Here is a 23,294-nt window from a genome sequence, read left to right as displayed (position 1 = left end):
AACAATTCAATGCATTTATTGATACCATAATTCTCCTTTGTCATCCTGACTATGACTAAATCAATGATTACTAAATATTATTGCTATTTGTTTTAAAATTAGTTCATTGGTTCACTAGTGAAGGACAGTGATCCTTTTTTATTTTTTTCTTAATATAAATCTTTTTATTTAAGCATCATGATTACAAGCATGTTTGTAGTTGGGTTTCAGTTATAAAGAGAGCACCCCCATCACCAGCACAACATTCCCACTACCATTGCTTCCCCTCCTCCTCCACCCCTGTCTGTATTCGCCACATTCTACTTCTCTCATTCTTTAACATTGTCATGTTAGTTGTTAGTGAAGTTATTTCCCTAACAGAGTTCACCACTTTTTGTGGTGAGCTTCAAATTGTGAGCCAGTCCTTCAGTTCCTTCCAGCCCTTAATTTTATTGTCTCTGAGGACTATTGCAAAAATGTCTTTTATTTTTCTTAAAAGCATCGATGAGGGAGACTATTCTGCGTCTATCTCTTTCCCTCTGACTTATTTCACTCAGCATAATAGATTCCATGGACATCCATGTATAGGAAAATTTTATGACTTCATCTCTCCTGATGGCTGTATAATATTTATTTCATTGTGTATATGTACCACAGTTTCTTTAGCCATTCATCTGTTGAAGGGCATCTTGGTTGTTTCCAGAGTCTGGCTATTGTAAATAGCACTGCAATGACTATAGGTGTGAGGAAGGGATTTTTGTATTGTATTTTTGTGTTCCTAGGGCATATCCCTAAGAGTGGTATAGCTGGATCATATGTGAGCTCAATTTCCAGGTTTTGGAGGAATCTCCATATTGTTTTCCATAAAGGCTGTACTAGATGGCATTCCCACCAGCAGTGAATAAGAGTTCCTTTCTCTCCACATCCCCACCGGCACTGCTTGTTCTCATTCTTTCTGATGTATGCCAATCTCTGTGGCATGAGATGGTATCTCATAGTTGTTTTGATTTGCATCTCCTTGATAATTAGTGATGTGAAGCATTTTTTCATGTGTCTTTTGGCCATTTGTATTTCTTCTTTGATGATGTTTCTGTTCATTTCTTCTCCATTTTTATGGGGTTATATGTTTATTTCTTATTAAGGTCTGTCAGTACCTTGTATATCTTAGATATTAGTCCCTTGTCTGATGGATATTGGGTGAATAGTTTCTTCCATTCTGTAGGTGGCTTTAGTATCTTAAGCACTATTTCCTTTGAAGTGCAAAAGCTTCTCAGCTTAATATAGTACCATCTGTTTATTTCTGTTTCCACTTGTTTGGAGAGTGCTGTTTCCTCCTTAAAGATTCCTTTAGTCTCAGTGTCATGGAGTGTTTTACCTATGTGTTGTTCTATATACCTTATAGTTTCAGACCCGATAAAGACCTTTCAAGGTCTTTAATATACTTTTTTATAACTAAAACCAACCACAAATATGTTTGTAATCTTGGTGCTTAAATAAGGATTTTTTTTTTGGTGAGGCCACACCTGGTGATGCTCAGGGGTTACTCCAGGCTATGCGTTCAGAAATCGCTCCAGGCTTGGGAGACCATATGGGATGGGATCGTCCTGAGTCAGACCCATGCAAGGCAAAAGCCCTACCACTGTGCTATCGCACTGGCCCTTTAAATAGAGATATTTTTAAAAATAAATTAAAAATAAAATGAAATTAGTTTGTTGGTTTAAAGTGTTTAAGAAGGCGGTTCATGCATAGGATACCAAGACAAAATATATTAGCAACAAAGTCAAATTTAATTATTTATAAATTTAGTTACTATTCTGGAGTGAGTATGGAAGTTTCCACTTATAGTGAAAAGAACTCCATTAATAATTGTGGTCACCCTGTATGCAGTGGCCACAATTATTCATTGCTAAGTATAACACAATTACATAATTATTAAATATAACATTTTGTATAATTTGAAAACATTATTAGTGAAAAATTACAAGTATCTCATAAAATCTACCAGCAATAGGATTTGATTTTCAAATGGTTAGCCTAACCATAAACTTTTTATTATTGAAATCAAATTGCTGCTTAAGACAGATGTGTTCAATTTTTAGACCAGATAGCAGCCACTCAAATTCAAATATAATACTATGGGCAAATTTAAAAGGCAAACATTGATTTCCGATCTCTGCTTTCTGCCAACAAACTTGCTAGCCACAAAGCATGCTAACTGAATTTTGCCAATTCATTTCTGTTTAGAATTGAACGCAATACTGGTTCAGAAGCTTGTTCCATCTACTCAATCCTTACCACTCCTTAAGGGGTGCAACAAATCCATTAATAATCAGGTTTTTCTTCCTGAACCTAGTATGGTCACCTGAGTAAGTCTGCAGCACTGAAACAAATAGTCCAAACTAACCCCCACATTTTGTTAGGAATTCAAAGCACCACTGCATTTAAAAAAAAAAAAAACACACACACACAAAAAAAAGAAAAAGTCTGAATGAAAGATAATATAAACATTTTTAAGATAACAAAGTAAATAGCACACCCAACACTGATAAGAAGAGAATAACTCTTTACCAATTCAGAAACTCCTGAGCCAACAGTCTAATGTAAAAGAGAAAATGGAGGGGCCAGAGAGATAGCATGGAGGTAAGGTGTTTTTGCCTTGCATGCAAAAGGACGGTGGTTCGAATCCGGCATCCCATATGATCCCCCGAGCCTGCCAGGAGCAATTTCTGAGCATAGAGCCAGGAGTAACCCCAGAGCACTGCCAGGTGTGGACCACCCCCCCCCCCACCAAAAAAAAAAAAAGAAAGAAAGAAAATGGAAGTGGCTTAAGAAATAAAAACTGAAGCTCCAATTTCAAAGAAATATTCTTGGGTTAAAGAGTAAGGCACACAGCTGAACATGGTTTGATCCCCAGCACTACCTATATAGGTACCAATAGGTACTGAGCACTGTCAGGTATGGCCTGCTAAAACTAAAAAGAAACACATTTGTTTTATTCCAATATAATGTAATAGATTATTGAGCATATAATATCAGAAATTATAGTAATTGATTATATTTGGTGACTTATCATTTATACTAAATTGATAACAAATATGTTTATATATTTATTAAATATATTATAATATATAATATATATTATATTTATAAAATTGAATGGCAAAAAATAATTAAAGAAACAAGGAAGGACCATGTTGGGGTTGTTGTGCTAATGTACAATACACAAATTTCCCAGAGCATTATATAGTATTTTAATATTGTTGAAAATAAATATTTCAAACTAAGACAAACACTATTTTTTTAAGATAGCATATACTGGGGCCGGAGAGGTGGCGCTAGCAGTAAGGTGTCTGCCTTGCAAGCACTAACCAAGGAAGGAAGGACGGCGGTTCGATCCCCTGGTGTCCTGTCCTATATGATCCCCCCAAGCCAGGGGCAATTTTTGAGCACTTAGCCAGGAGTAACTACTGAACATCAAATGGGTGTGGCCCTAAAAAACCAAAACAAAACAAAACAAAAAAGATAGCATATACTAGAAAGATAAAAATCTTAAAATTGCTTAATTAAGTCTATAGCAGATAGTAAAATGGGAGGACTAAAATAGGAAAGACAATCTTATGAATAGAAGACAGCAATATCCAAGATATTAATTCAGCTATGTGAAAAATTATTTGACTATCAATGTTCTAAATATATCAGTCAAAAGAGATCACTAGAGTTGATCTTAAACAAGAAAACTGTCATGTTTCCAATAAGAATATCACTTTAACTGTATGTCAAATACAGACAGCATATATATCATACTAATATTTCATGCTAATAAATATATAAATACTAATAAAAACAACAATTCTTCATTTTTAGACATTATATAGCAAAACAAAGAAAGTTATAGCTGAGGAAGATAGCATATATTTGACATAAAACGTATCAATATAATTAACATTAATGTACAGAGTGTAAAAATAAAACAAATTGTATACTGAATTAAGTATGATACACTATCACTGTTGCAGACTTCAGCATCTCCTTTAAAAAATAAACAATATTCAGCAACCAAAAAACCGTAATGATATAACTGAGCAGAATTTATCAGTTCTTAACCCAGGCATTTATAGACAATTTAATCCTTCAACAAACAGCTCTCTATAAGAAACTATAAATAATAGCATAAATATATAGCATATAAATAATAGTTTCTTATACATTTGTGTTTATAGATTAAATACTAATTTATAAAATAGACCTTAACAAAAGTAGAAGAATAAGAAAAAAATTTTTACCATTAGAAAAATATAATTAAAATATCAATATCAGATAACTAGAAATTTTTCAGACATAATACATGGCAAATAATTCAGAGAACAATCCTAGAAGAGGCAAATTTTCATTATTGGAAATATATTCAAGTGAAATACAACCTCTAAATTTTTGTAGAATGCAGTTAAAAGAGTTTATAAAGAATTGACACCAATTAATAATATACCATAAATTTATTCTGATGAATGTATATGCTAGAAAAAAGAATAATATGAAATCAATTATTTAAATTCAGATATTAAGAAATCAAAAATAAAGTCCAGTTTAATTCTAAAATAAACCAAAGAATTTCTAAAAACAGCAGAAATCAAGGAGAATTAAAACAAAATTCTATAGAGGAAAAAATCAATAAAAATGTTTTATTGAAAAGATTATAAAATAAGTAAAGATGATAAGGATACACATTTTTAAAATTTTAAAACTATCCAAGAGGAGTATTACTACAGATCTTATCTAAATATAAAAATATATATAGTGTGTGTGAACAACTATGGTCACAATAAAGATGAAATGAAAAAGTTTCTGGGAAGGAGAGAACTTAGTTAAAATACACATGGACTAAACATTATGAATAGTCCTTTATTAAACAATTAGATCCAATTATTATTAACTTTCCAATATATAGAGTACCATATCCAGCATACTAGCATTTCTATCAAACATTTTAGAAGAAATCATGAAATTAACTAAAATGTTTTTTTGTTTTGTTTTGTTTTGTTTTGTTTTGTTTTGTTTTCTGGGCCACACCTGGTAATGCTCAAGAGTTATTTCTGGCTATTTGCTCAGAAATTGCTCCTGGCTTGTAAAACCATATGGGACGTCCAGGATTGAACCGAGGTCTGTCCTGAGTCAATTGCGTGCAAGGCAAGTGCCTTACTGCTGCGCTACCACTCTGGCCCCAAACTACAATTTGTTTGTAAGACTAAATTAGAGAGAATGCTTCCTAAATAATTTTCCTATGCCAGTTACAAAAACATTAAAACCAGAAGGAGAAATTATAAAAACAAAAATTAATAAAACTTTATACTGTAGGACCTATTGTCTTATTTATAGAATAAAAAATATATAGAATTTTTGTGTCAAACTGATATACAAAGAACAAAGTATTATTTGTGGAGCATAAAAGATAAAATGATAAGATAAGTAACTTGGAGTAGACTACTTACTCAACATGACCATTTTCTATGAACTCACCATATATTTATATATTTATAGCTATAGAATAGAGAACTGGATTATTTATAAATATCAGGAAATTGTTGTATAGTCAATAGTAATCAAATAGTATGACTTTAATTTGAAAGAATTTGATGTGAAATCATAAGATGTCAGAGTTTATGTAGTAACTAGGACATGAAATGTCAAATGCAATCTATGGCATTTCTAATGTCATAGAAGTTTTCAGTTATTTTAACTGCTAACTCAAGAGTATATATTTACCAGTGAAAATATCCTATTTGTAGATCTGGGGAAATTTTCACAAATGGGTCACATCTGTATAGCTGGAATTCAGGTCAAGTAAAACAGGATTATGAGTCTTAGTCTACCCAGACTTTCATGAACTACAAACCCAAGCAAAAACTATCTTCATTATTAAACAAGTCATAAACATACACCTTTTAATGATTACAATAAAAAACTCAATAATATATAATGCTCAATAAGTTCATAGCAAATTTTGTTGTAGGTAAATTATAGCATATATATTGTTATGGTATGGATTCCTTTATGAAATGGAATTAAGCTATCCATTTTTCTATATGTAGGAATATTTTTCAACTGAATAGAATTTAATATCCTGAGACTGATTATCAGTTATATTATTAGTTCATATTCATTAAAGCAGCAAACAGAGGGTGGAGAGATAGCACAGTGTTAGGGCATTTGCCTTGCATGCAGCTGACTCGGGAGAGACCTGGTTCAATTTCCATAAGGTCCCCCAGCCTGCCAGGAGCAATTTCTGACTGCAGAGACAGGAGTCATTCCTGAGCATTGCTGGATGTGGCCCAAAAAAACAATAAATAAATGAAGTTTTTTAAAAATAAAAATAAAATTGCCAACAAGCACTCCTTCCTTTTTTGTTTTTATTTATTTTTTTTTAATTAAATAATTTTTGTTCTGACCAAAGTAAATTACAAAATTTTTACAGTAATCATTTAGTTACATAGTGACATTGAATAAGGGCCCCTTTCTAGTTTGAGTATGTTTCTTTACAATAATGTAATTTGAGGGCTGGAGAAATAGAAAAGGTGTTTGCCTCTCCTGTGCCTGACTTGGATTGAAATTCTACCATATGGCTTCTTCTGAGGAAACTGAGGACCTGAAGGAAGCCCTGTCCTGTGCTTCTCTGTCTTTCCAGAATTCTTGAAGCTCTCCTCAGAGCCCTGGGAAGAAAACTCCCAAAGAAATGCATTCTGAAGCTGCCCAGCAAACAAGTGAGTAAGAAATGGCTGGCTGTGGGGGTTGCCAGGTGGAGTGCTGATTGCTCGACCTGTGGAGTTTCCGCCCTGCTGTGCTTCTTCTGAGGAAACTGAGGACCTGAAAGTAGACCTGTCCTGTGCTTCTCTGTCTTTCTTGAATTCTTGAAGCTCTCCTCAGAGCCCTGGGAAGCGAACCCCCCAAAACTGTCACCTAGAGGCCCCAGAAGAGTTTCAAAGCAACACACTCTAACCAATAAACCCCACAACAACACGCAGGAAAAACCACAGTACTAGCGTGATAATGGGGAAAACTCACAGGCAAACACCATGCACAGAGAATAAACATGATAGCTTGGATAACCTAAAAAATTTCAACCATCTGATTAACCCCTCGGATAAGGAACTTAAAATAGAAATATGGAAGATGTTTGTAGAACTCAAAGAAGCATAGATTGATCTGAACAGAACACAAAGAGAGAAATCAGAAAACTCCAACTGAAATAGCAGATCTGAAAAACACCGTAGCTCAACTGAAAACCTCAGTGGATGGCCTCACCAGCAGGGTAACAGCAGCTGAGGAGAGAATCGGAGTCCTGGAAGATGAGATGTAGAAAAATTCAACACAGCAGAAAAAAACTGGAAAAGAACCTTAGGACAAACGATCAGGCAATGGAAAAAGTACTCAAGGCATGCAAACAGATGAAAATAGAAGTCTTTGATAAACTCAACAGAAACAACGTAAGAGTCATTGGAGTCCCAGAGGCCCAGGTAGGAGATCTCCAGGAAGAATCAACTGTCAAAGACATCATCAAAGAGATACTCCCAGAGATAAAGACTACATGCAATCAAATCCCGCATGCCCGAAGAGTACCAGCTAAAAGAGACCCCCCCCCAAAAAAATACCCCAAGACACATCCTCATTACAATGACAAATCCTACAGATAGAGATAGAGTACTGAAAGCAGCAAGATCAAAAAGGGAAATTACATTTAAAGGAGCATCCCTAAGACTTACAGCAGACATGTCACAAGAAACTCTCAAGGCCAGAAGACAGTGGTGGGATATTGTGACAAGACTGAATGAAATGAATGCCTCACGGAGAATACTGTGCCCAGCCCGACTCATGTTCAGGTTTGAAGGAAGGATACATAGCTTCATGGATAAACAACAGCTCAGAAACTTCACAGATGAAAAACCAGCCTTAAAGAAAAAACTGGCAGGTCTACTTTAAGACAAGAGAGATCAACAAACACAGCAAACTTATCTACAGTGATGACATTCACTCATATGACAATCATCTCCCTCAATGTCAATGGACTAAATTCACCAATTAAAAGACACAGAGTCGGGCCTGGAGAGATAGCACAGCGGCAGCGGCATTTGCCTTGCAAGCAGCCGATCCAGGACCAAAGGTGGTTGGTTCGAATCCCGGTGTCCCATATGGTCCCCAGTGCCTGCCAGGAGCTATTTCTGAGCAGACAGCCAGGAGTATCCCCTGAGCATCGCCGGGTGTGGCCCAAAAAAAAAAAAAAAAAAAAAAAGACAGAGAGTGGCAAAATGGGTCAAAAAAGATGAATTCAATCTTCTGCTACCTACATTAAAAACACAACTGAATAGTCAATACAAACATAGACTCAAAATCAAAGGCTGAAGGAAAATCATCTAAGCAAACAACACCCTTAAAAAAGCTGGGGTGGCCATATTAATATCTGATGACACCAAATTTATACTCAGAAAAGTGGTAAGGGACAAAGATGGACACTATGTACTAATCAAGGAATATGTGCAACAGGAAGAAATTGGACTATTAAACGTATATGCACCCAATGAGAGACCAGCAAATTATCTAATACAGTTACTGACAACTCTGAAAGAAGACATAAGTAACAACACAATAATTGTGGGAGACCTCAACATGGCCCTATCAACATTTGATAGGTCAACCAGACTGAAACCCAACAAAAACATACTAGCCCTGAAAAGAGTAATGGAAGAAAGAGGACTAGTAGATATATATAGGTCATTCCATCCCAAAAAACATGGATACACATTCTTCTTCAATGCACATGGGTCATTCTCCAGGATAGACTACATGCTGACTCATAAAACATACCTCCATAAAATCAAGAGGATAGAAATCTTGCAGGCTACCTTTGCTGACCACAAGGCTCTGAAATTAGATGTGAATTACAAAGCCACACAAAAGAAAAACTTTAACAATTGGAAATTAAGCACCCTGCTACTGAACAACCAGTGGGTCCGAGATGAAATCAAAGAGGAAATCAAAACTTTCCTGGAAACAAATGATAATGAAGACACAAATTGCCAGAATCTATGGGACACAGCAAAAGCGGTCCTGAGAGGAAAATTTATAGCTCTACAAGCACACATCAGGAAGGAAGAAGGAGCATACCTGAATAACTTAATGACACAGCTCATAAAATTAGAAAATGACCAACAAAAGGAACCAAAAATAGGAAGACAGAAGTAAATAACAAAGCTGAAAGCAGAAATCAATAAAGTGGAAAACCAAAAAACAATCTAAAAGATCAACAAAAGCAGAAGTTGGTTCTTTGAAAAAATAAACAAGATTGATAGACCATTGGCAAAACTTACAAAGAAAGAGAAAGAGAGAGAGAGAAACCTGATAACCCATATTAGAAATAAAAAGGGGGTGATCACGACAGATATTGCAGAGATCCAGGGTAATGAGAGACTACTTTGAGAAACTTTATGCTACTAAACATGAGAACCTAGAAGAAATGGAAAAATTCCTGAACACTTATAACCTTCCACAGTTAAGTAAGGAGAATGTAGCATATCTAAACACCCCTTCACTACTGAGAAAATTGAAACTGTAATCAAACATCTGCCTCAAAGGAAAAGCCCAGGTCCAGATGGATTTACTAATGAATTCTTTCTAACATTTTAAGAGTAGCCAAGCTCTTCCATAAAATTGACAAAAACGGAAACACTCTCAAACAGCTTTTATGAAGCCACCATCACCTTGATACTAAAACCAGATAGAGATGCTGCCAAAAAAGAAAATTACAGACCAATATCCCTGATGAACCCAGATGCAAAGATCTTCAACAAAATCTTGGCAAATAGGATCCGATGCATCATCAAGATCATACATTACAACCAAGAAGGTTTCATCCCAGGAATGCAAGGCTGGTTTAACATCCGTAAATCTATCAACATCATACAACATCAACAACAAGAAAAATAATAATCACATGATCATATCAATAGATGCAGAGAAAGCATTTGATAAGTTCTAACACCCATTCTTGATCAAAACTCTCAGCAAGATGGGAATGAAAGGAACCCTTTTCAATCTAGTTGAAGCCATCTACCACAAGCCAATGGAAAATATCCTCAATAGAGAAAAACTAAAAAACTTTCCTCTAAATTCTGGTACAAGACAAGGCTGTCTACTCTCACCACTCCTCTTCAACATAGTACTGGAAGTGTTTGCTATAGCGATCAGGCAAGAAAAAAGATATCAAAGGAATCCAGATAGGAAAGGAAGAAGTCAAGCTCTCATTGTTTGCAGATAACATGAAACTCTACTTAGAAAACCCCAAAGACTATACCAAAAAGCTTCTAGAAACAATAGACTCATATAGCAAGGTGGCAGGCTACAAAATTAACACACAGAAATCAATGGCCTTTTTATACACCAATAATGATAGGGAAGAGATGGACGTCAAGAAGGCAATCCCGTTCACATTAGTGCCACAGAAATTCAAATACCTTGGAGTCAACTTGACCAAAGACATGAAGTGCCTATACAAAGGAAACTATAAATCCCTGCTTCAAGAAATAAGAGAGGACACATGAAAATGGAAACACAACCCTGCTCATGGATTGGCAGGTTTAACATCATTAAAATGGCAATACTCCCGAAAGCATTATACAGATTTATTGCAATCCCCTTAAAATACCCATGACATTCTTCAAAGAAGTGGATAAAATACTCATGAAATACATCTGGAAAAATAAACTCCCTCAATTAGCTAAAACACTCCTAGGGAAAAAGAAAATGGGAGGCATTACTTTCCCCAACTTTAAACTGTACTATAAAGAAATAGTTATCAAAACAGCATGGTATTAGAATAAAGACAGACCCTCAGTTCAGTGGAATAGGCTTGAGTTCTCAGACAATGTTCCTCAGACATACAATCACCTAATTTTTGACAAAGGAGCAAGAAATCCTAAGTGGAGCAAGTGAAACCTCATCAACAAGTGGTGCTGGCAGAACTGGTTAAGCACTTGCAAAAATAGCGAACATAGATACCTAGTTAACATCATGTACTAAGGTAAAATCTAAATGGATTAAAGACCTTGATATCAGACCTGATACTATAAGATATATAGAACAACATGTCGGTAAAACAGTCCATGACATTGAGACTAAAAGCATCTTCAAGGAGAAAACTGCACTTTCCAAATAAGTGGAAGCAGAGATCAACAGATGGAAATACATTAAGCTGAGAAGCTTCTGCACCTAAAAAAATTAGTGCCCAGGATACAAGAGCCACCCACCTTGTGGGAGAAACTATTCACCCAATACCCATCAAATAAGGGGCTAATATCCAACATATACAGGGCACTGACAGAACTTTACAAGAAAAAAAACATCTAATCCCATCAAACAATGGGAAGAAGAAATGAATAGATACTTTGATAAAAAGAAATACAAATGGCTAATGGACACATGAAAAAATGCTCCTCATCACTAATCATCAGGGAGAAGCAAATCGAAACAATGATGAGATACCATCTCACATCACAGAGATTGGCATACATCACAAAGAATGAGAACAATCAGTGCTGGCGGGGATGTGGAGAGAAAGGAACTCTTATCCACTGCTGGTGGGAATGCTGTCTAGTCCAACCTCTATGGAAAGAGATATGGAGATTCCTCCAAAAGCTGAAAATTGAGCTCTCATTCGACTCAGCTATTCCACTCCTAGGGATATACCCTAAGAACTCAAGAATACAACACACAAACCCCTTCCTAACACCTATATTTATTGCAGTACTATTCACAGTAGCCAGTGTCTGGAAACAACCAAGATGCCCTTCAACAGACAAATGGCTAAAGAAATGTGGTACATATACACAATGGAATAGTATGCAGCCGTCAGGAGAGATGAAGTCATGAAATTTTTCTGTAAATGGATGTACATGGAATCTATCATGCTGAGTGAAATAAGTCAGAGGGAGAGAGAGACGCAGAATAGTCTTACTCATCTATGGTTTTTAAGAAAAATAAAAGTCATTTTTGTAACAATCCTCAGAGACAATGAGAGGAGGGCTGGAACTTCCAGCTCACTTCATAAAGCTCACCACAAAGAGTGGTAAATGCAATTATAGAAATAACCAAACAGAGAACTACCATAGTCATGTGAATGAATGAGGGAACTGGAAAGCCTGTCTAGAGTACAGGTGGGGGTGGGGTGGGATGGAGGGAGATTTGGGACATGGGTGGTGGGAATGTTGCACTGGTGAAGGGGGTGTTCTTTACATGACTGAAACCTAATCACAATCATATTTGTAGTCAAGATGTTTAAATAAAGAGAAAAAAGTTAAAAAGAAGTTCAGTAACAAGAAAAAAACAAAGAAATTCTACCATAGGACCTTACCAGAGCACTATCAAGAATCACACTGAATATGGAACACAATGAGGTCTGACCACCTCTACACTAAAAAGAAGAAAACCTTTTCATTTTTTGACAGTTACATAGACATTTCTCATCAATGTGCATCGATTTATTTTTTATTTTTTGTAAATAACCTAATCACCCCCGCTACATTTAGCACTTATTTTTATCTCACCTTTTTCAGTTTTAAGATAGAAAAGGTCAAATGTTGAGAACTGGACACTGTTCTCTCTGTGCTCATTGCTACAGTGTGAATGTTGCATTGGTTCTTGAGTTCAGTCATTGATCTTAGGGACAGTGTTCACAACTTAATGGTTTCTACTTTCCTAATATACAGCAAGGGAACTAATAGTCATGGGGTTTTTGTTTTGTTTTGAGATCACACCTGGCAGTACTTAGAACTTACTCCTAGCTCTGCATTCAAGGATCTCGCTGGCCCAAAAAACAAAATCTTTTTCATCATCTGCATCAATCTCAGCATTTCCTGATTCAGAGATTACTAGAATATGTCTGAGGTGGACTCTGACTTTCTGGTCTAGACAGTCTGCCCTGAGGTAGAGTTTGACAAAGCTAGAATGTGCCTCCTTTGTCAATGTATTTGGAAGTTCTTTAGTCAGATTCTCAGTAACATTTAATAGAACCCTTCCTTTGCTGCTCAACCTATAAAAAAACGCATTAATTTCTCATTTTCTTTAGTGTCATGTAAATGGCATTTAAAGTGAAACTGGAGGATGATCTAGCTCCACTACAGATATATCTGGCTCCTTAAACCCTGTGTGTGTACTGAATAAAAATAACCTTATATAATTATTTTCTTCTAGGATTCCAAAAAATGAAATGTGTTCAAAGAAGATTGCATTTAGTTTTACTTCTAACCTTGTAATCCTAGCCTTGGGGACTAGGTCAACAAGGTCAGATCAAAATGCAGGTATCTAAGAATTACTCAGACATGTCTTCTTCTCAGATATATTTTATATCTATTGTGTCCTGTTTTCCCAGAATACCAAAAAACTTCTCTCTGTTATAAAAATTAAAAATTCTTAGAGGCATTGCTCATTTTTTTTGTTTTTGGGTCACATCCGGCAGCGCTCAGGTTATTCCTGGCTCTATGCTCAGAAATCACCCCTGGCAGGCTTGGGGGACCATATGGGATGCCGGGATTTGAACCGCCATCCTTCTGCATGAAAGGCAAACCCCTTACCTCCATGCTATCTCTCCAGCCCCACATTACTCATTTAAAAAAAATCACAAATATTTTGACCAAGTAAAATTTTCAAGAGTTTACCTTTGTCAAGTTCTAGTTCCGGAACACTTGACTTTTGGACACTTGATCATTATTCAGTCTTTCCATAGAGGCAGATAACCACAGAGAGTCACAAAAAGTAAAGTTTTGATTTCCGTATACAAATTGCTTAAAAATAAGAATTTAAATATTCTGAAAGCCATCAATTTTATTATCTCTATAAATATACTACGTTTTTTGTAAGCCTTCTTGTCTATTGTTGGAGTTACAATCTTTTTTTCAATAATCCTCTTAAATGTATTAGCAACTTCATTGACAATTTCTCAGGGAAGCTTCAAACAATACAATAAATATCAGATATTATTAGCCTAGAATCAACAAGAATAATTTTCTCACCCCTTATAGTAGCATATGTTTTTATTTTTTCCAAAATATAAAGTAAAAATAAATTTGATACAAAAGAAAATGATTTTATTTCAGGTTAGCAAGGAATTTATTGTTAAATACTACATGATGATAGGGATAAGAGCATAGTCATTTGTTTACCAAAAGAACTTGACAATTCACTAATCTTTGTTTCAAATTATTATAGAAATATTTTTTTTAAATTTATATGTTTTTATTTTTGAAGGAATTCCTGGCATTAGGCAGACACATCCAAATCACTTTATCTCAACTTAGAAATCTTTATTTCTGACATTATGACTGAGTGGAAGATCTAATTTTCTATGGGGCTTATTTTCTATCCACTAGAATATTTTCTCTGGGCTGTCATAAATGGTGTTGGACTCCCTTTTAGTGGGAAAAGCACTTTCTCTGAGAAACTGCCTTAATATAAAACATTTGCCAGCTCAGTCTTTATGGGAGAGTTGAGGTGGTTGAGTTCCATGTACTTAGAGAAGATGGTAAACCTTTATACTAGCAGTGCAAGAGTGGTTTACTAAGAGACAGAGGAAGAGGTAGAAAAAAGGCTGATATACATTTTAAGCAGCATTTCTCATGATTTTAAAGTCTCTGGGGACTGAGATGTAGCCCAAGTGGTAGAGCACAGGCCTTGAGTATGTGAAACTGAGTTTGACACTATGTACCCTTTCAGGGCAATAAAAAAACCTATGAAATACAAAGAGTTTTGTGAATAAATTGTGAAAGCAGATAGTATAATAAAGGAGGAACTGAAGTAAAATTCTTGATTACTTTCTCTAAAAGCTATTTCCTTGGATATGTTACTTACCTCACAAGTGGCCAACTTAGGTTTGATTCCTGGCATCCTGTGTGGTCTACTGAGTCTCTCCAGGAGTAATCTCTGAACACCATTAATATAGGAGGAATATACATACACATATATACACATACTATATATACACACATATATATCATACTATATATACACACATATATAAAAACTTCCTCCTACATATATATATATATACTTTTTTCATATATCATACAAAATATAATTTAAAAAGGAAAACAAAACCATAAGCATCTAATACCTTGTCCACAAGAGTTCCTCGCCCTTCTTCCAGTTCATAGTCACTCCCTTTTATGTTTGTTTAGCAAGAAATGTGCTTTTTGAGAAAACACATTCTGAAATCTGGTTGAAAACTTTTTAAATACCCAAAAAGTGATTTAACTTTCTCTTCTCAGAAACTGTGACATAAACAGTGGCTACTTATTCAGTTACAGTTTTAGAATAGAAATGATATCTTTATCTTAATGGTCATATTTGCCCTTCAAACATTATTTGTTTATTTATATTTGTGCTTTTAATATCTCTTTGTTGGTAAGGAAGAAGAATTCTTGAAGGGATTTTAACAAAAGGAAGGAATGTGATTTTTCTCTGTAATGATTCTCCTAGACTTGTAAATTAGCTGGAAGCCTTTCCCTGATGCTAAAACCCTAGCAATAGAAATATTCTTTTGTCGCTAGACACTCTAATAACTTGGTCAATAAGGATCTGACAATCCTTTTTTCATTTTGTTCTCACTCTAATCTAGGGATACTTAGTTTACTTGCTGTTTTTTTCTGCATTGTGCAAAAATCAGAGTTTGCATTTTGGATCTTTTAAGACAGCAGATCCTCCTGTGAAAGCCACTTTGAAGATTAACCTTTGAGTAAATGCAACATCTGCTTGCAGCTCCGGAAAGGTGAAAGTGGTGCCCATCTGTCTTTAATGCAATTCTAATGAATTATTCTAGCAATTGGTCCTGAAGTCACAGTTTTTTTTCTATACATGGTGCCTCTGAACGTGAATTTTATTCTGAATTACTCTATTTTTCTTGATGGCAAATATACTTTTGCCTGTGCTTCCCTCGTATCCCCAACCCAACTTCAGTAGTAATATACATATTTAATTCTTGGTTTCTGTTTTCTAAATTCAATGTTTTTCTGCTGTTTATTTTCAAGACTATTCTTTTATTTTTGTTTGTTTGTTTGTTTTTGAGCCACAACCTGGCTGTGCGTAGCGGTTACCCTAGCAGGCTCAGTGGATTATATGGGATGCTGGGATCAAACCTTGGGCAGCTGCATGCAAGGCACATAATAAGCTGCGCTACCCAGACTATTCTAACTATACTCTATTTGTTAGTATTCAGTAAAATTAATACAATTTTTTAGCAAAGTCACAAAGAAGCAAGATATTAATCTCATTTTCACTTCCAATTTTTATTATTTTTTTAGAACACGTGAAAGGTAAATAGTAAACACTTAATGAGGACAATTGTGTTTTCTGGATAGAATCATATCTAGTACATGATTTATATCCAATGGCAACCTAATAAACAATAATAAAATGTTCTTAAAAAAGCACATTGATTCTGATTATCAACCTATACCATTAAAATAAACATAGAACTTAACTATGGACAACTTTGTAAATCATAATGCTTTGAATAAAAAATAAAATAATTATGAAAATTAATTCAACTTTATTACACCAATAAATAAACTAACAAGGAGTTTGTCTTACTAAGGGGTGAAATTATTTCCAGGAATCTATTTAATTAGGTTTTCTTGGCTCAAGACTGGAATGGGCCTTCTTAGTCTTAGGGCAGTTTAGTAAATTTTTAAGTAAGAACTGCCAGAATCACAATCAACAAAGTATTCAGAATTTGACATTTTTTAAATTCATATATTACTACCTCTTTGATTGCTGGGGTATAATGCATTAAATATTATTATTAGTTTATTATTATTAGGTTAGGACCACAACAAGTCAGGACTTAATCCTGACTCTGCACTCAGGGATCGCTCTTGGTGTCTCAGATGGCAATATGTGATCCCTGGAATTGAACTCAGGTTGGCAAGTGCCCTGTCCACTGACAATTCAAACCATAAATGTTATTTTTAGAAAACATAAAACAAAATTTAGTCCATATTTTTGTTTTGAGAAGTCATACAATTATATAACACCACAAGATATTGTATAATAAGTTATTTCTAGAATTCTTTAGACATAAATTCAATGTTCCTTCAAGTAAATGATATAAAAATACAAAGAAAAAATTGGCTGGAAGATTTAATCCTCTCTTCCTTTAGAACCTAAGTTTAATTTATGTTTTACATTAAGTTGTGGCTTTGAATATAAAGATAGTTGATGTACAGAACATCTGTAGTGTCCTAGAAATAGTTGTGCGTGTCCAAGTAGGTTTGAGAAGAGTGCTCTGAATATGTCATGTTTCTCCAATAATTAAGTGAAAAAAACGTAGATTCTGATTAATATACTTCCACAATTAGATCATTCTTTCAAACCAATATCATTCAAACAAGTATTATAATTTTGCTGTTTCAGGAACTGGCTGAACTAGGAGTGCTATCCGTCACAACAAAGACCTGAAAGTGAGGTGCAAGAAGCCCAAGAGCCTGCGGCTGTTGGTCAAGTTCTACCAGTTCTGGCCAGAAGCACCAACTCCACGTTCAACCAGGTTATGCTGAAGCGTATGTTCATGAGTTGGACCAACCGGCCACTTCTGTCGTTGTCGCAGATGATCTGCACAAGATGAAGCTTCCTGGGTGGGAAGGCAAAATAGCTGGGGTGGTGGGTACCATCATAGATGACATGCACCCTGATGGTGTGCACCCGTCAAGGCTGGGGGCAAAATCCTCACCTTTGACCAGCTGGCCCTGGACTTCCCCAAAGGCTGTGGCAACGTCCTACTTTCTGGCCCCCGCAAAGGCAGGGAGGTGTACAGGCATTTTGGCAAGGCCCCAGGAGCCCACACAGCAACATCAAACCGTACCTGCACTCCAATGGTCACATGTTCTAGCGGGCTCAAGGCCGCAGAGCCAGCTGTGGCTACAAGAACTAATCCGGATCCTGCTTTGCTATTAAAGAGTTTGGACACTGAAAAAAAAAATGTATCATTCAGTCATGTTTCTTAGGGATTGTTTAAAAATAAAAGGAAAATGTTATTATTACTAAAGCAGAGTACTTATATATAATGTGTTTCATATATAAATATATAATATATAAATTTATACATTTTAGTTGATAAAATAAAAAAGTCTGGGAGCAAGAGTGATAGCACAACAGGTAGACCATTTGCTTTGCATGCAGCAGACCAGGGTTCGATCCCTGGCATTCCATATAGTCCCCCAAGCTTGCCAGAAGTAATTTCTGAGCAGTCAGTGGTAACATATGAGTGCCTCTATGGGTGGTTTAAAACAAAACAAAACAAAACACATTTCTAAGTGAACATGAGCTAGATATCAGGTAAAAATACATTTTTAGGAAAATAATCTTTGATGGAATCATGAGGATAATAATAATCCATTTAATTTTTATAAACAAAAGTGGTATTTTATGAATATCAAGCAAAAAATTTTTGAAGAAATGTTTGCATATTTCCTATAAATCTCTAATACCCATTGTATCTCCAGGATCACAGAAGATTTTAATTTATTAAATTTATTACTGTGCATAATCTTAGATTCTACTGGTTGTATAAATATGCAATATACATTGCATATGTTTTAATATTTATATATTAAGCAAATGATGCCAGAAATATTACTAATAATATAAGAGAAGTTATTATGCAGCCCTACACTTATAATAAGAAATTTGGGGGTGACAGGAAAGATATACAGGAAATAGGGCTTTTGCCTTAAGTACAGCCAACCCATTTTGATCACTAGAACCTCAATTTCTGAGCACCAAAGGGTATTCCTCCAAAAATATTTCTGATAAAAGAACTATTGCAATATTCTAGATAAATATTTGATAAAAAGTTCTTATTAGCAAAGTAATTAAAATAAATAGAAGAAATAACTGGAGAGGAAATTAATATAAATGTGGTTGTAATTTAAAAGTAATCTGTACAGAAGGGTCATAAGTGCTAAAATTAAATTATGGACATTAAGTTAGGTATATTTTAGTAATACTTAATTTTATAATTTTCATAAATGATGCATTTGACTTTTTAACATGAAATTGACTTAAGTCAAATTAAGTCTGTGTAGAGTTTATGTAAGACTGGAGAAATATCTCAATAAACTGAAGCACATGTATTGCATGAGGTAGACTTGGGCTCAATCCATGGCACCATATGGTTCATTGATCTTTGTCTGGGCAGAGTCATAGTAGCCTACACTCAACAATAAACAAATTCAAAATTAAAATAAGAGAAGTATATATTATGTATATTAAATACTTAGAATTGTATATTTGAACATATAGAATATAGTCATAAGCAACCTAAAATACATCCTAATATAATTTAACTTGTCACTTAAAGACTTTAAGATGTGTCCAGATCATTTTATAAATAAAAATTACTATGTTCATTAATCCATCAACCTTAAATTATCAAAACAGCACAAATTGCATTTTCATAAACTTTTTAGAGATCTGAATGTTATGCCCTAGTGAAGACATTTAAAAAGATGTATCTTGGGGTGAGAATGATATCACAGCAGGTACGGAATTTACCTTACCAGCCAGTTCAGGTTCTATTCCTGTACACACATACACACACACACACACACACACACACACACACACACCAAAAGCAGAAACTGTCATGGCTAGTTTATTTTATTAACTTTAAATAGATTGAAGTATTGTGTTAATTTTTAAAAAGCAGGGAAATGCCTTTAAAAAGACTTAGTGTGGGGACCGGGAGCAAGTCTGAGCATAAAGCCAGGAGTCACCCCTGAGTGCAGCGGGGTGTAACCCAAAAACCAAAAACCAAAAAAAAAAAAAAAAAAAAGAGAGAGTGTGGAGAACTCAAAATGCATTTGAAGAATGGATCCATGGGGCATGATAGGCCCTCCATTGGTAAGCCAGATAGAAAACCTGTATAATAAACTCTCTGGACAGAGAGGTTCATGAGGGGTATTACTCATCTTTTTGGCTAAAGAAAGTTGTAGCATGTAGTAGCCTCTTTCTTTTAATATGAATTAAAACCAAAAGGGACCACTATAGTATCAGAAATAGCAAGAAGAAGAAAAATATCATTTGTATTAAAAATCTCAGATGATTTATATTGTATTCTGAAAATTAATAAATTTTACTTTAAAATTGAAAGATGAAAATGATGCAAATGTTCATTATATGCCTTTAGTGATTTAAACAGAAAATTACAAAAGAAACTTTGCAATCTATTGATGAAGTAGGGCACAGAGAATTTTCTCAGCAAGTCTTCAGTATAATCCCATAAAACTAAATGCCATCATATAGTTTTGCAAACTCCTCAAATTCAGGAATGAGCCCTGAAGCTAACAATGCAATTAGGATGTTACGATTGTCAAAGTAGGTTACAATCAGTTTTGATCAATGTACCATCCCAATGGAAAGTGTTGCTGATGGTGGGTGGAAGCCGTGCTTGTGTAGGGAAAGTATTCTATGGAAAATTCTCTACTTTCCTTTAACTGTACTGTGAACTTCTTCACGTTCTGTGGCCAAACTGAGATCACTGGGCTGAGTGCATATTTGGTAAGCAGAAAGAACCTGTTCGATTCCCATATGGTCCCAGGTATATTGTTAAGAGCTACAACCAAGCACAGAGCCAGGAATAACACCTAAATTCTAGGGGAGGCTAAAAAAATTCCAGAATTATAAAATATAGTGCAAATATTTTATGAATAAGTGCAACGAAAGTATAAATATCTTTGAAAACCTCATATTGAGGCTGGAGTGATAGCACAACAGTAGTACATTTTTTCTTGCATGTGGCTGACCTGAGAAATACCCAAGTTCAGTATCTGGCATCCTTTATGGTTCTTTGAACCTAACAGGAGAGATTTCTGAATACAGAGCCACTGAGTGTTGCCAGTGTGGCACAAAACATACCCTCCAAAAAGAAAACTCAATATTACACATGTGTATGTATAAGCATACATGCACAATTACCTATATCTGTATAAATACATATATGTGTGTATGTAATAAGGCACTTTCTAAAATCCATCAATGGCAATATTTTTGAACTTTTTTATGAGAAATCAAATTTGTATTTATTGGATATTTAGAATCTATCATTGTTTAAAATGTGTCCAAATTATATATATTATTAAAAAAACATTCTCCCTTTCAGTCTAGTTGATAAAAAAGAATGTATTCCTGTAAGTAAAGGTAGCTATGGTGGTACAAATATTTAGATTTAGAAGTTAACCTCCATAACTTAGAATTAGTGGACAGATATTTAAAGGTCAGCATACCTGATTTTAATTTTTTCCTGAATACTAAAGATTATATTATACTTTACTATTAAAATATGTATTTATAAACATTATTAAACCTATATGTCTATCAATATTGGCATTTTATACATTAAACAAATCAATTCTTTGTTGTCATTATTAACCCTACAAGGTCAGGAAAGCACCAAAATCAGGATATAAATGTGAGATTATTTTCTCCTCCACATTCATTCTCTAAATAACTAGTAAAAATAAAAAAAAATCTATATTCAATTAACTAGCAGTATTTCATGAGTGTTAGTTACATTAGTATCTCATTTCTTTTATCATAAAAATATTCTCTATTTTAAAGTGGAGGGGAGCAGATAAATCATTTCATTCATTTTTTTTTAAATATGGAACGCTTCACGAATTTGCGTGTCATCCTTGCACAGGGGCCATGCTAATCTTCTCTGTATTGTTCCAATTTTAGTATATGTGCTGCTGAAGCGAGCACCATTTCATTCATTTTTTTACTAGTTAAAGTCAAATCAAATTGATAAACTGATAACACCTCACACATAAGAGAATGGTCTCTACAAAAATGTCACAAATAGAAGCAAGAGAGATAGTACAGGAGGTAATTTGCCTCCCCTGAGCATGGACTACAAGGGTTCTATTACTGGCATCACTCCAAATGGTCCCTGAGCTCCCAGAAGTAGTCCTTGAAGTCATAGCTAGAGGGTAAGCCCTGAACACAGCTGAGTGTGTTATCCAAAGGAACACAAAAATCAATTAAAAATACCGAGTGTTGGCAGGAAGTGGAGAAATAGGATTTTGTATTCACTGCTGGTAATGTTGAGTGAAACATTCCTTAAAATATATTTTTTAAAGCAACAAACAAAAACTCTAGGATGCCATCCAGCAATTCTACTCCTGGGTATCCAAACAACACAAAATCACTAACTTGAAAACAGATACACACATATGCTCATAGTAGTATTAGGTACAAATGTCAAGCTATGGGAATGACCCATAGGCCCAACAGCAGATGAATGGCTGAAAAAGAAGGGCTAAAAATGCTGTTTCTGATAGAATAATTCTCAAATTTTGCTCAGCTCTTAGAGACAATAAAATACTGCTTTTTGCAATGTGGATAGAACTGTAGGGGTTATGATGACTGACATAGTTAGGAAGAAAAATAACAAATACCAGATGATCTAACTCATAAGTAGGATAATAGAAACAAGACATACAAGGGAAAAGATGAAGCCAATGGAAAAGAAATCTTGGATCTTAGATCACAGAACTAAAGTTAGCAAAATTGTGGGAAAGGCCAGAGGAGATCCAATGTATTCAAGAGGATTGGTACTTTGGTGATAAGTATGGAGTTATAATGCATTTAAAAAGAAGTTTAAGTTTACCCCTAAAAGAAATGCACTCATATAAACTAATGTTTTTTTTGTTTTTTTGTTTTTTGTTTTTTTTCAGTTAACAAAAAGTTGTCATGGCGAGTTAATATGAGGAATTCTGAAGTTAGAGATTTGGAGCAAAATGTCATGGGCTCTAATGATTGACAGGATGTAGAAATGTAGGTATAGATTGTTAACCAGACTCAGCCCACTCAAATCAAAGCAGGTCCCTGCCCTGAACTTTTCCAGCCTTTTTTACTTAAATATTAAAAATCTTACAAAAACTGGGGGACTTTATTATATTGTTGAGATATATACACACATACAAACACATGTTCCACCCATAATATCAATTTGGCTTGATCCACTACTCTCTTGTTCTCCATGTGCTTGCACAGTACTCACTTTCGCCTTTTCAAATCTGTGTTGTCCACACGCTGCCCAGCCTGTTTGAGGGGTCAGCAGTCCTTGCTGAGCTGCCCCTGATGCTCAGGCACAATTCCTTCTCCCAATATACTTGGTCTAGATAAGGTATCAGCAACCTGAGAATCCAGAGACCCATGTGGCTCTTTAGAAGCTTTGTTGTGGCTTCCACAGCAGGGCCGATAGTGTGTGTGTGTGTATGTGT

The 23,294-nt window shown here is 34.9% G+C and overlaps 1 non-coding gene and 1 pseudogene across 1 annotated transcript; one reads left to right on the top strand and one right to left on the bottom strand.

Moving 5' to 3' along the window:
• LOC126004325 (60S ribosomal protein L18-like) overlaps positions 1–17,989 on the top strand; it is a 111,997-nt pseudogene extending 94,008 nt beyond the window's left edge.
• Positions 17,990–21,664: 3,675 nt separating this feature from the next.
• On the bottom strand, positions 21,665–21,771 carry LOC126005644 (U6 spliceosomal RNA). Its single transcript, XR_007494687.1, has one exon. It is a non-coding gene; the product is annotated as a U6 spliceosomal RNA (small nuclear RNA).
• Between the last annotated feature and the right edge of the window lie 1,523 nt (positions 21,772–23,294).

The sequence above is a fragment of the Suncus etruscus genome, chromosome 3, assembly GCF_024139225.1.
Source record: "Suncus etruscus isolate mSunEtr1 chromosome 3, mSunEtr1.pri.cur, whole genome shotgun sequence".
Lineage (NCBI taxonomy): Eukaryota > Metazoa > Chordata > Mammalia > Eulipotyphla > Soricidae > Suncus > Suncus etruscus.
The sequence above is the reverse complement of the archived record's forward strand: the minus strand, read 5'-3'. Positions and strand labels throughout refer to the sequence as shown.